The sequence below is a fragment of the Oryctolagus cuniculus genome, chromosome 9 (genome assembly GCF_051225735.1).
Source record: "Oryctolagus cuniculus isolate XC-2025 breed Fujian yellow rabbit chromosome 9, ASM5122573v1, whole genome shotgun sequence".
In the NCBI taxonomy this organism is placed as follows: Eukaryota; Metazoa; Chordata; class Mammalia; order Lagomorpha; family Leporidae; genus Oryctolagus; species Oryctolagus cuniculus.
The window spans coordinates 122,132,236-122,146,668 of record NC_142875.1 but is presented as its reverse complement, the minus strand read 5'-3'; the positions used below and the strand labels follow the sequence as shown (position 1 = coordinate 122,146,668).

The 14,433-nt window shown below is 47.4% G+C and overlaps 1 protein-coding gene across 9 annotated transcripts in view; it reads left to right on the top strand.

Moving 5' to 3' along the window:
• Positions 1–635: 635 nt before the first annotated feature.
• Positions 636–14,433, top strand: part of SOX5 (SRY-box transcription factor 5) — a 1,100,247-nt gene continuing 1,086,449 nt past the window's right edge. For 4 of the 9 annotated variants that reach the window (XM_051850860.3, XM_051850859.3, XM_051850857.3 and 1 more), the window contains exon 1: positions 1,405–2,069. The gene's annotated coding sequence lies outside the window, so the exon portion shown is untranslated. The other 5 variants (XM_070049502.2, XM_070049490.2, XM_089304672.1 and 2 more) reach the window with 4 other exon arrangements.

The following is a 14,433-nucleotide window of genomic DNA, read 5'->3' as shown; positions in this document are numbered from 1 at the left end:
GTGTTTAGCCATTTTTAGAACACAGGTAGCAAATAATCGATCGTCAGGCTGCCCGGAAAGTTTCCGGCCCAGACAAGTGCCACATCCCAGGTATTAGCAATCCACCACCCCCAACAAACACCTCTCGCAAGGGTGGGAAGGGGAGAGAGGACGCGCTGCTTTTCCTACGTGAATGTATTGCAACTGGTAATGCGTTGCGTGCATCAGGAAACAGTGTTTGCTTCCTAACCGCCTTTTAGACATCAGCCACAAAGTGTGAGGTGGCAGGGCGACAGGCGAGCCCTCAGTGCTACTCAGGCAGGCGCGCGAGGCTCACACAGAGGTGGCCATCGATCTCCTGGTGCTGTTGTTGCTCTCCGGGAGACGCTGGCGGTGCCCGGGGACCGGCGCAGTCGATGGATGTGCGTCCGAGGAAAATGACAGAGATGGGGAAAGAGCACACGCAGACCGCAGATCGGCATCCAGCACAGGCTGGGGCGGAACGGCGAGAAAGGGAAACGTGTTGCTCCGTAGTCCCCTGCTCCATCACTCTTCTCCCGGCCCGCGGCCTGCCCCCCACCCCTCGCCCCCGCCGCCCCCAGCTCGCGCCCCTGTCTGGACGCAGCTCCAGGAAGATCGCTGACAGGAACCCCCGCCCCCGCCCCACCCCGGCTGGAGATTTAATAGGATTTTTCCCCCCTGGCAAACCGGCAGCTGTTTCAAGTCAATGAAAGTGAGATTAGAAGAGATAAGCACCGGGCAGCGCGGGAGCTGTCAGCGCGCACGCTTAGGCAGCCCCGCAGCTGCTGCTCGGGGCGGTACCCGCGGAGCTGCCCGCTGGGGCTGCAACTCAGAGGGTCGCCCGAGCCTCTCGCGCCCGTCCGGGTGTCCCCGCGGCGGCCGTAGCGGCGCAGCACCCAGTCTTACTCCCCCCCCGCCCCCCAGCCCCGTCAGTCTCATTCCCTGGTTCTTGGTCGCTGTGGTTTCTTGGGGCTCCACTCACACAAATCCTGGCCAGCCCGACCCCCTGGAGGCAGAGATGAGGGCGCCTCCAAACTTTTCTCCCTGGCGAGGAGTCCATGGGTGCCGAGCGCGGGCGGCGGCGGCGGCGGGACCCGCGGCGTGCGGCCGAGCCCGGGGACGCAGCGGCCGCTGCACCGCCTCCGCGTCGGGCCTCCCGGAAGGCTCCGCAGACCCCCGCGGCCCCGCGCGCCCTGCCCGCGGGCTTTGCCCGGGGCCGGCAGGGTGCTGAGGGCCACGAGGGCCCCTGGCCAGGGTGGCAGGACCACGGGTGAGGCTGGCGCGCGGGTCAGAAGTTGACAAAGGGGACTTGGGCAAACGGGAATGCGCGTTTCTAGATGCGAGCTCCGCGGCGGTCAAGAGACAGCGGCGCTCCCGGCCTCCCTCGGCTCCTGCCAGGTCGGTGGACGGCCCCGGGCGGCGGGGAGCTGGCTTTTCCGAAAGCGTTCCCGCTCGGGGTGGGCGGCCGCCGCGCTCTCCTCCGCCGAGTTACTCTGCCGCAGGCGGCCAAAGTCCAGGGCTGCCTCCCTCGGACGCCGAGAGGGCGGCCGGGCGGCGAGCGCAGGAAGGAGGTCAGGGTGGGCTCGCGGGAGCAGGGGGCGACCTGGAGCGAGCGGGAGCCCCCGGCGCCGCCCCCGCGCCGCGCCCGCCCCCGCCGCACCCCCGGGGCGGGCGCCGGGCCGCGGTGACCGCCGGCTGGTGCGCTGCCCTCGCCTCCCCCATTGTTCCCACTGTCTTTTTGCCTTTTGTTATTTGCACTCGCATTGTGTTGTTTGTCTCTGAAGCCGCCTCATGACCAGCAAAGGGATTTCACCTCGTCCTTGAGAGCAACACGGGGAGCGCGAGCGAGCGAGAGCCGGGGGAAGAGGGACACGCGCGCGCACACGCCCGACACACGCGCGCAGACACACGCGCGCACACACTCACACACACACTCACACACACACACACACGCACAGGGCAACGGGCGAGCCGCCGAGCCCTGCGCCGTCTCCTCCCGGGGGGCCCCCGCCTGCCCCTGTGCCACTTTGCATCCCGCGCCGGAGGAAAGGTGGACGAGACCGGGTAAGGTGCGTGAACCGCAGCGTTTTAACTTTGTTGGGGGTCCCGACGTCGCGGCGGGCAGCCCTCCAAGGCGCAGAGCTCGCCGCCGCCGCCGCCGCGCCCGCCGCTCCGCACTCGCCCGGCTCCCGCAGGAGCCAGCGGGGAGGGAGGGGGCCGCCGCCGGAGTTTCCTCAAGTACGCGGGGAGGGGACTGGGCCGGGGTGGGGGCGGGCGGCGCCGCCGCCGGCAGGGGCCCTGTCATCCTCGGGCCGGCCGCCGGGGGCCCCGGGCGCGGGCGCAGACCCGGCCCGGGAGCGGGGACAACTTTCGGTCTCCGGTGGGCAGTCCGCGTCCTGTCGCCGGTATTGTTTGCCAAGTGGCGGCTGTGGCGGCCGTGGAGGTGATGCGAGCTGCGGGCAGGAGCGCGCGCACCGCCGCGGACGCCCGGGAGGGCAGACCCCGAAAGTTGGAGCCGGCCCCTTTACGCCTCGCAGACTGCGAGGGCGACCCCCCGAGCCCACCCCGAAAGCCGAGGCGTCAGCTCGTGCGTCTTTTTGTTTCGCTTTCTGCACTCCCTCCCTCCCTCCCGCTGGAATCTCGAGAACCAGGCTCATCCCTCGGGACTCCAGGGATCCCAGAGGCCGGAAGCCTGCGTCTCCATCGCAGCGACTTTCCCCCTCCTCACTCCGCGTACCAAGTGAAGCCCACTCACGTGCTGTGTCACTTTAAGCGCGGGTTGGGCGGGGGGCGCTGTGTGCTGGGGGGTGCAGTCTCGCCTGCACTTCGGGGCTGCAGGAAGCAGCAGGCAGGCACAGAGGTTAAAGGAGTTGAAATCAAATTGGATTTGGAAATGTTTGCGTTCGAGGGCCGCCGCTGGCCGAGTGTTGCCTGCCTGACGTCTGGTTGCACACGGAGCCCTGTTGGCATACTTCGGCAGTCCTAGCCTCTCCACTTTGCGAAGCGAGGATTATGAATGCACAGACCGGTTAATGCCTGAAGACGCTGGTCTCTGTGACCGAATCTGGGAATGCATTTCAGTGTCTTCCTTTTCTCAGCCCCAGCAGCCTCCCCCCCCCCCCCAGGAGGAGCTGCGCGGATTGGCAGGGCGGTGCTTGGTGGCCGCTGGTCCAGGCACTCTGGGTGGCAGTCGGCTGCACCTCCTCCGAAAAGTTGGGGAATTTGTTCCAGCTCGACTGAGCGAGCCTCGCAGGGTCCACATATCGAAGGGAGTCTGTCTAGAAAGGCATGGGGAGATTTCCCCAGGGAATTCCTTCAGGCTTAGTCAAGGGCAAGACCAAGGGAGATGTGTGGGATTTTGGGTAATAAGTGTGGGAATCTGCAGAGGGACTGGACAGAGTGGTTTGTTTTCTTGCTGTTCATAAATAATGGCCTCTCATATCCTTCACACACACACACACACACACACACACACACACACGCTCCTGGGAGATTTGTAGGCAATGGACATTTCAATCAGAAAAAGCAGAGGAGAGTTTTTGATCAGGATTACAGGAGGGAGGCGCGATTGCCAAGAGTGATTAGGTTAAGGAGCAGATGGTTTTAAAGTATACGGAAATGGGTTTCTTGTTGTTGTTGTTAAGTTTGACTTTTATGGCATTTAAAAAGAACAATTTCATAGAATCTTTACAGAACTGCTAAATTTTCTTCTAATTTTAAAGGAATTCAGCTGTATGAGATTTGCTGTTCGCGCAGATAGGGAAAGAATGTGGCTTCAAACGCAGATACATGGAACAAAGTTTCGAAGGGTTCTTCTTCCTGATTTAAATATAGCTCTGAGGCTGAAGCCTGGATAAATTCAGCCATGATGATTTAAAATCAAAAGTACTTACACTGAAAGTTCTCTTAGGCATTGTGCAAAGTTCTGCAAATTATGCCATCAACTGTTTATTCCTAAGAACTATACAAGATAAAAATCATAAGCATCACTTAAAACTGATGCAATACAGCCTTAAATCCTTAAACTGGTAGGGATTGCCTTTGTTTGCCTAAAAGGTAGATCTTTCATCACATGAGTTGTTTAAAAACATTTAATTGTGGGGGTGGGAAGGGATGTGCATAATTATTTAGTTATTTGTGTTAATTATATAGTAGGATAGTAGCTTGAAATTCTTTCTGTTTTTTTTTTTTTTTCCTTTCTTTCCAGTGGTCTTCTCTTCTAACAATCTTGTGCATTAAGAATCAACAGAGCTTTTTGTTTGTGGGTTTTAAAATTTTTCTTTTTGTAGTCTTTTTGAATGGGTAGTATTGATCCAATCTGACACAGTGTTGAAAGCATTAACTCTTAATGCAGGGTGGGACAGCTTCAGTTCTTAATACAGAAACCTTGTATCAGTTTTGTTGCTGAACTTAAACAGTTCTGGTTGAATGGCATGTTGTATACAGGATTTAGAACTCCCACATTTATTTGGTAAATAGCAAGGCATTTGAAGTCCAGTGGTTATTTCAAGTTAACTTAGTTCCATACTTGTAAATCTACATCCTGTTTAGGCTGACACGTGGTTTTGTACAAGACAGTAAAATGAAGATGTAAAGATGTTATCTGTAGAGTGTATGGAGTAAATAGTATAGACTAAGAGTAAAGTTTATACTTACGTATGGGGGCTTCTGTTTTTTTTTTTTTGTCCTTACTTTAGGTAAGGCATGATTTATAGGGAGAATTCAAATTTCAAAATTTTCCTTTTCTAGTTAGAGTAATGATTTGAGCACTTGAAGAATTTTTATACAAATTAAAAATATATAATGCTTAGAAAAATCTACTAACTTCTTGAGAAGACTACTTTCCTTTAGCACGTTATAAGCAATGTTCGCTTTGAAGTTATGCTCAGACTCTATAAAAAAAAAAAAAAGCACAACTTTCCTAAAATAATTGCAAATAATTGAAGTTCCCAAAAAAGTAAAACTTTTCTAACACTTCCCAAACATATACTGGATTTCAAACAGCTTAAGTTTTAAAGTTGAACACTGCTTAGATTTCCACCAGGTATAATTGTTATATATGATTGATTGGCGTAATCTGGATGATTCATCCAATATCCAATCAATTCCGGGGCGGGGGGGAGACTGCTGTAATTAGAGTTTCCGAGTAACCCAGAAACTTACTTGTCTTGGCCTAAAGTCAAATGCATTCCCCTGCACACTCATCACGATTTTTGAATCTGAGAAATGTGGATTTATTTTAAAGGCGAAGAAAGTGCTTGGCTGTTTCAAATAAACTATATCCTGAATTTAGATTTGTAGATAGTTAATAAAATAAAAGCCCAATTTTGTTCCAAACATTGTTTTTAAACACCCATTTGTAAATTGTCTACATTTGGATTTCATATGTTAATGATTTGGGATCTGAAACTTATTTCAGAAAGGCATTTTGGTTTATCTTAAAAAACACCACACAAAACTGTCTAAACAACTCTGTAAATAAACTGTTCCAAATGCCTCAATTTGATGAATGAATTAAAGAATTATGGTTCTTAATCCAATTATGATCAGTCTTGTTATTCCATTTCCCATTTGGGGCAGCTTGGGGAGTGGGAAGAGTAAATGATTCTCAAATGTGAGTGGGGTCTTTGTTTATTTTCTGTGTGTAATATAACATAAATAATCACTCATACCTGACATTTATGAGGATTTTAGATGTGAAGAAGTTATTTAATGATCTTCAATTAACCAAGAGTTCATTTGCATGAAAAGTTGCTGTGAACAGAAAAATAAAATGAAACTTTTAAAAATATGAAGCAATGCTCTAACCTTTCAGATTTTTTTTTTTAAAAAGATTTATTTATTTATTTGAAAGGCAGAGTTAGGGGACCAGGGGTGGGGTTGTCAGGGTGGGGGACAGAGAGAGAGAGGTCTTGCATCTGCTGGTTCACTTCCCAGATGGCCTCAATGGCCAGAGCTGGGCCGATCTGCAGCCAGGAGGTGGGAGCTTCTTCCTGGTCTTCCACTTGCAGGGAGTTGGATCGGAAGTGTAGCAGCTTTTGCCCATTTGGGATGCCAGCGCCGGAAGTAGTGGCATTACCTCTCGGACATGGCCCCTTATTTAGGTGTTTAAAAGTGTCGAAATGGAGACTTAAGATTCCGTAGTAGGATAGACAATGAGGTGACTTAAGGCACTTTCTGCTGGGGTGAGGAGAGCATGTTGGGACATTTCTGTAGGACTGTTGGATCAACTTCATCAAATTCAATTTCCTTGCTTAAAATTTAACATCAGTGTAGGCTAACTATGAGTTAGGGAAACATTTTCTTAGATGTTTTCTCCAAACTGTTAGCCCTTAGGTGATTTTGAATTTTCTCCTAATGAAGACTCTGAACCTCAGGACTGGCCCTTGACCACAGCCCCTTTTGCTTTGATTGATCCGTCTGAGTTCCCGGCCCATTTGCATGCTTCAACCTCAGGCCCATAAACTAATTATGTTCATTATGATTTAATTCTTCAACCATATGATATTATTACCCTTTTTTTTATTTGTTATGGGCATTTAATTCCTTAGAGAAAGGCTTGTATAGATTACAAGTATCAAGTACAGTGGCCAGGGGTTGAGTATTTATAAACATTGGGATTTTTTTTTCAGTACCACTCAAATCATCCCTTATGGGCAACTAATTATTCTACTTACAGGTAAGGAAACATTTGATAGGGGCAGCATGTTGATAAAATTAATGAAAGAATGAATATATGTAAAAGATACAATAAATAACCATCCTTAAGAATTGAGTCATAATACAGTGTATCCTGGGGAATAGTGGTGGTGGTGTTATTAAATTCTGCAAGTCTAGGTCTAGTCTATTCCTCTTTTATTGCTTAAAGTTCATCATAAGTTTAAAGAACAAACAATCAACAAAATCAAAGTCCTGGTTGTGTCTTTGTTGCTCTATTATGTGTCATTCAACTTCTTCAAGGTTTTATGGTATCCTGTATCCACAGGGGACAAGTACTGCACCAGTCATAGGAACGGAAAGACTCTGTTTTGACATCTAGCTTAGGGCATCATGGTCAAAAGGCCTTCCTGGGCTTCTCATCCTTCCCCCTCCAATAAGCTCCTTACATATATAATCCCTTCTTGGCTTCTGCATCCTGGAAAGCTCAAATTAATGCATCAACCAAGTCATTTATTTGCTTTTTTTAGGAAGCCTTTCATTTATCTTTGTGTCTACATGGTATTCTCTGCTGACTCAAGGAACGTTGTTCTCAGAGTAGCAGCAATGAAAGTCTTGGAGGTAAGGGAATTCAAGAGAGAAACAGAGGAAACTGTCCTGTTAGCTTTGGGAGCTTTCCAGTTTAGGTGCTTTTATGAAGCATCTAACATGATTTGGAGCTTTGACCTTTCATTATTCTGCCTCCTCTTCTTAAGCTCTAAAGCTGGAAGCTGCAATGCTTTTTCTTATTGTATGGATTATGGTAGATACTATATGTGAAATTCCTGGCCTAGTGTCTTTTTTTTCTTCCATGAACTAGGTACTCAATAAATGTTAGACACACATTTATCTCCTTCCCAGTCAAGTTTAGGTTCTAATGGTTAAGTCTAAGAAGAAAAAACCTGTCACTTTCTTGAGGTTGACATCAGCACTTTAAAGCAGTGATTCAGTTATCATCTATATATTATCTTTGACAATATGGTTTTTTTTAAGATGTTGTATTTGGTGCAGATATGAATTCTTTTATTCATTTAAGTGCTCTCTCAGCAATTAACATTTTTATCCTACAGAATAAAGACAAAAACTTTACGACATCGGTAGATTTCTCATCTTTTTAAAGAATTTCTTGTTAGGTGATAGGAACTAGTGAAAATTTATTCAGATTTTGTCCATTGATAATCATATACCTCTGGTTTATATTGTTATAGTCCATAAGATAAAGAGAAAATTGCTTTTGAAAAAGAGATAAACTACTTTGACAAAAATGTTTGGTCTTATGATGTCAACGTTTCCTTCAACAAGAATTCTCATGGGTTTGTTTAAATTAGGTGCAAGGAGAACAGTGCCATAAATACACCATTGGCTGGGTTGAAGAGATGATGTACAGTAATAAAGAGAAATTAGTGGTGTTTTTTTCTTCCCAGGGTAACACAATTTGTCTGGAAGTACAACTGATCAAAGATAAATGAAAGGCTTCCTAAAAAGAGCAAATAAATGACTTGGTTGATGCATTAACTTGGTCCTTCCAGGATGCAGAAGCCAAGAAGGGATTATATATGTAAGGAGCTTATTGGAGGGGGAAGGATGGGAAGGCCAGGAAGGCCTTTGACCATGATGCAGGTTTGTCACTGACACAAGGCAAGAGGGAAGGAAGGAGGATTGAGTAGGAAGAAGCTTGACTGTAGGTCCATCCCCAAGAGGTCTGCGTAGGCAGATTAGAGTTAGCCCTTGCATGAGCCCCCTGCCTTGAAGGAATGACCTGGATCAGCACCTGTGTTCTCTCAGTGGCTGGGAGCCACAGGAGGACACAGCCTCTCTGCACGAGTGGTGCTGGAGCCACAGGGGCAGCAGCTGGGGCCGCAGGTTAATTACATCCTCCAGGCAGGAGGTCTCAGTGCAGAGTTGTGGTTTGGCAGTGTAGTCCAGGGGTTAGCGGCACTTTCTCTACCACCACACAACAGAACCTGACAGAGTCTCTGAGCAATCTCAGGCTTTGGTTTCCTCCACTGTAAAATGAGTGTGGGACTGTGTCACTTCATTAGTTAGGATTAAACGAGGTTATGTGGGATCTTACATAAGGCATAGGGGGACTGTTCAGTATATATTGCTCTCCTTGTAATGTACTCACTAAACACCCCAAGAGGTAAGCTGAATTGTATCTGGTGGTGGTAAATACATGCAAACAATGGATATGTCATGTAAATGGAAGGCATTGTTTATGCAAATGAGCATCCTTAATGTTTTTCTTTCAAAGCCAGCTCAGTCTATTTCTCACGCTTCAGTCCTTATTCTTATCAGATGATAAACTATACACCAGGTAGACCAACTGACCTTGACTGTCTTCACGTAATTTGCCCTAAAGCATGAGGTAGACAGAACTCTCTTCGTTTCCATACCTCTGTAGGCTTTCTGTTCAGCGGCGAAGCAAGCACTGTACGTCTGCATTTTTATCTTGAGCCTCAAACACCTTGCCAGTCTTTGCTCCCTGGTGTTACTGTTCCTAAACCAACTCGCAGCACCACAAAGCACTGAACTCAAGTGGCCCTCAGCGCGAACTCCTGCTGTGATGAGTCACAGAGCCACCAGCACTTTGTTGCGTTAGATTTGATCACTGCCATGAGCAGTCCTTCGATTGTCAGCTAAGAGCCCCTTCAGGGAGTTGTCCCTTAATAGAAAGTCTCTTTTCTTCCCTCCTGTTGTAACTTTAAATTAAAAGAAACTGTAGAGGAGCTGGTGGCAATGCAGCAGTTCATTCTTCTCCCCACTGGGAGAAGAACATCTGAGAAAAGATGTTATTGCACTGAGAATTGAGTTGTTGCTATTTTTTGGGGCCAGGGTCAGGGTGGGAGGCGATTGTGGTGGAGGAGGAGGACCATGCCGTTTAGACTCTGGCGAAGTCTGTGCAACATAATTGAGAGTGCTCCCTTCATGTGTAGCAGGGAGAGCGGTTTTTTAGATGGGAGACACCCCCGGGGCCTATGAGTTTTGTGGGATTCTTGAGACCACTGATATTTTGCCCCAGATTTTTAGGTGGTTCTGTGTGTTTTACTGTGGGAAACTGGCACTGGGACAACTTCAGAATCCAGGGAGGATGGGAGGCAGGAAAAGAGAGCTAATTTTTGACACATTCCTCAGACAAGAGACCCCTCTGGGGAATCCGTGCCCAGGATAAGGACTGTGTGTTGTGAAGCTTTTTGGCATAATTTTTCCCAAACAGTGAGCACTGGTTCTTTCAATGTCTCTGGTGAAAAGAGACTGATGAACTTGGATTTGTGAGAGAAAAAGAAAAAGATGTTAGTGCTTGTGACGGCACTTCCTAGATGGTATTTCTCAAAAAAAAAAAAAAAAGATCTCCAATTTAATGCACTGCACTGGGTTGCATATCCTCTGTAGCTCCTGGTTCATCCTCGGTCTGATTTAGGAACTGCTGCAGACTCTGATGTCTGCTAAGGTGTGATTCATGGCTGCTGAGAGCTGAAGTTGTTTGATGTGTGCCATCAGGAGCAGACTGAGGTCCGCGTGTGAGTTCTTGTGAAGCTTGGGGGTTCCTCTGCAGTACTGGTGCCCCTTCATACATGTCTGGCAGAATCAGTCTCCTGAATGTACTCTTGTACTAGGGACTGCTTTTTATTTATTTAAAATTTGTTTTCGTTTGAGAGGGAGGGAGACCCATAGGGGAAGGGAGAGTTACAGAGAGAGAGAGAGGGTGAGAAAGAGAGAAAGCTATTACTGGTTTAACTACTCAAATGCCTGCAGTGGCCAGGAATGGGCCAGCTTGAATCCAAGAGCTGGGACCCGGTTCAGGTCTCCCACATGGGTGGCAGGAACTCAGTTACTTGAGCTGTCACTTTTGCCTTCCGGTGTTTGCATTAGCAGGAACATGGAATCAGGAGTTGGATCTGGGTACTGAATCCGGATACTCTGGTTTGGGACAGGCATCTTCACTGTTGTCTTAGTCCCAGGCCAAAGGCCCATAAGAGCATACCATTTCTTATAACTCTGTCTTGAATTTTCAGTGTGCTGTCTCATCCTCATCTCCTCCATGCCTTCACGATTAACAGAACAGTAGTGTCTTTTGTAAGTTCAGTCAGGAAGTACAGAGATCATTTTAATGCACACTAAACAAACCTGTCTCAGAATGGAAAGAAACTTAATGGGCCCATTACTTGTTTTGGGGGCATTAATCATGCCACCCAAATGTTCTTCCCTTCCTGCTTTCCTTTACCTGTTGCTGCTTCATGGGCTTTTCTTTTTTCTTTTTTTGACAGGCAGAGTGGACAGTGAGAGAGACAAAGGTCTTCCTTTGCCGTTGGTTCACCCTCCAATGGCCGCCGCACCGCACTGATCCGATGGCAGGAGCCAGGTAGTTATCCTGGTCCCCCATGGGGTGCAGGGCCCAAGGACTTGGGCCATTCTCCACTGCACTCCCGGGTCACAGCAGAGCTGGCCTGGAAGAGGGGCAACCGGGACAGAATCCGGCGCCCCGACCGGGACTAGAACCCGGTGTGCCGGCGCCACAAGGCGGAGGATTATCATGGGCTTTTCTTAATCTTTCTCTTACTTAAAGTATTTATTCTCATAGCATTGTTGTCCGCTCTGCTTGGTGTTAACACCAGTGGGAGAAGTGAAAATTTCACTGCTTTGGGTGGAAAAGGGTGACCCTAGGGTGAGATAATGTTTTCCCCATTAGAAGATAAAGTCCCAGGAGGACTTGGGTTCTATCTGCAGCATGAGCACAGTGCTCAGAACAGAGACATACAGAATAACTGACTGCTGAGGGGCCAGAGCTGGCAAACCGAGTCTCATGTTGAGTCAAGGCAGCCCTGCATGACTGAGAAGTGGGAAAACAAGAAGCCTCTGAGCTTTTAACCTGCTCCAGGTGTGGTGTTAGGTGCTGTAGCTGGGTATTCTCACCTAATGCTCAAAACCCTCATATTAGGTTCCCATTAACCTCTTCTCACAGATGAACAAGGCTCCAACGACTTGCCCATTTTCCTCAGCTGTAGTGCACAAGAGAGTCATTACCTGCCTTTTAGTTGATTTTGATTGTGCCGCTTTTACTCTCTTCGGTCATGCCAACGTGCTGGTGTGGCATTCCTCTCTGTAAAATGGGGACACCAACAATGCCTGCCCATTCACCACACAGTACTGTCAGGAGGAACAGAGAAGTGATGACTGAAGGTCGTGCCTGAGCGATAAAGGAATTTCTGTGCGGTAGTTGCTATTATCAAGTACCCATTAATCGATAGATAAGGATGCCGCTAAAGTTCATGGGAAAAGGAAGTAAAAGGTAAATTTGCTTTGCTGCAAAAACTTTGAAAACTAACCAGAGTTCCGTTTTCATAATATGCACGTCCTATGAACTTTTTGAAGACCCCGGCCCATAAGTATGGATTTCAAAATAAACCAATCTTTTAATTCCATTTTCCATAAACTTTTTGAAAGTGCTCTCTTTATTAGTGAAAAATCTTTATTAGTGAAAAATATTTTATTGTGAAAAAACACAAAGAGTCATGTTGCTTACACTTAATGGGAAAAATGTGCTCCAGAAAGTTCATGGGAAATTCACATTATCTTTTAATTCTAGTTTCTCATGAACTTTTTGAAGCCTCTTTGCCTTTTGTGACTGTAGGCAGAGACTCTGAATATGTAAAAACAGACATAAAAAGAAGTTGCTGACTGTCCCAGTGTTCCTCAGAAGTGATCACGCAGTCACCTTGTTGAAAGCCATTTGGGAAGTTTGTTAAAAATAGATCTTTCTGGACCTCACCTCAGACATACAGAAGCCTGAATCTCTAGTTGCAGCCCTGTATTTTGAACAGACATGATTGGTGATTCTTTTGCACATGACGGTTTGAGAACCAGTTACAAAAAGTTTGGTCTAGGTATGGCCTATGGAATTTAAGATGCTCAAAGAAGCCGGCGCCGTGGCTCAATAGGCTAATCCTCCACCTTGCGGCGCCGGCACACCGGGTTCTAGTCCCGGTTGGGGCGCCGGATTCTGTCCCGGTTGCCCCTCTTCCAGGCCAGCTCTCTGCTGTGGCCAGGGAGTGCAGTGGAGGATGGCCCAGGTGCTTGGGCCCTGCACCCCATGGGAGACCAGGAAAAGCACCTGGCTCCTGGCTCCTGCCAGGATCAGCGCGGTGCGCCGGCTGCAGCGGCGGCCATTGGAGGGTGAACCAGCGGCAAAGGAAGACCTTTCTCTCTCTGTCTCTCTCTCTCACTGTCCACCTGCCTGTCAAAAAAAAAAAAAAAAAAAAAAAAAAAAAAAAAAAAAAAAAAAAGATGCTCAAAGAACCGTGGAAGTGCCAGGATCAAGTACAGCTGATGGCTGGACAAGCAGGCAGACTTTTTTTTTTTTTGATGGTGATGATAATGATGATATAGTTTTAGGAGTTTTGAAATCAAATGTAAAGAATCTTTAGTCATTTTGAATGTTTAGAACATTACCATGCTTCAAGCCAAGAGTGAGAGGATCTGACACAAGAAAACTGAATTGGGGCCAGAGGAGTGACAGTAATGTGTATTTTAGCCTTGGAAAGAACTTTGAAGGATTTTTTTGAGAGACAAAGAGAAAGAGTTGGATAGACAGGGAGCAAGAGCCCACATCCATGGTTTGTTCCTCAAAGATTTGCAAGAACTGAGGCCAGGTTGGGATGCAGCCAGGAGCTGGGAAGTCCATCTCCTAAGTGAATGGCAGGAACCCAGCCACTTGAGTCATCACTGCTACAGCCCAGGATGCACATTATCAGGGAGCTGGATTCTGGAGCAGAGCCTGGACTTGAACTTGGCATTTTTTTATGGGATGTGAGTGTCTCAAGCAAAGTCTTAGCTGCTATGCCAAATGCCTAATGTAGAAGGAACTTTTAAGAGGTTGAATCTCAGATGGTTCATAGACTGAAGATCAGAGGTTGATCTGTTTGTTTAACTCTGTATCCCAAATACTTAGTTCAATGTCTGGGACATAGTAGGTGCTTAAAGATGTTTGGTTAATGGACAAATTAAAATAGAAGGAGAGGGGCTGGCATTGTGGCTTAGCAGGTAAAGCCATGGCCCTGCTGCCTCACTTTTGATTCAGCTTTCTGCTAATAGCCTGGGGAAAAACAGCAGGGAACAGCCCAAGAGCTTGGGCCCTTGCTACCCATGTAGGAGACCTGTAAGAAGCTCCTGGTTCCTGGCTTCAGCCTGGGCTCCTGGTCCAGTCTCGTCGTTGGCAGCCACCTGGGGGAATGAACTAGCGCAGGGAAGATTCTCTCTCTCTGTCTCTCCTTCACCCTATGACTCTTTCAAAAAATCAATTTTTTTTTTAAAATAAGAGAAATCTTTTTTTATACACCAATACCTAAGATAAAGTTTAAATATGTTAGGCACAGAAAAAGATTAACAGCAATAACTAATAATACAATGGGGTTATTAAAACAATGGCCTGGGAAAGCAGTAGAAGGTGGCCCAAGCCCTTGGGCTCCTCCACCAGTGTGGGAGACCTGGAAAAAGCTCCTGGCTTCAGATTGACGCAGTTCTGGCCTCTGTGGCCAACTGGGGAGTGAACCAGCGGATGGAAGACCTCTCTCTCTCTCTCTCTGCCTCTCCTCTCTCTGTGTAACTCTGACTCTCATATAAAAAAAAAAAAGAAATCTTTAAAAATATATACTGTAATAAAAGTTACATGATTATGGTCTTTGTTTCAAAATAAGTTATTGTATTGTACGCACCGTTCTTGTGATGATATGAGATGAT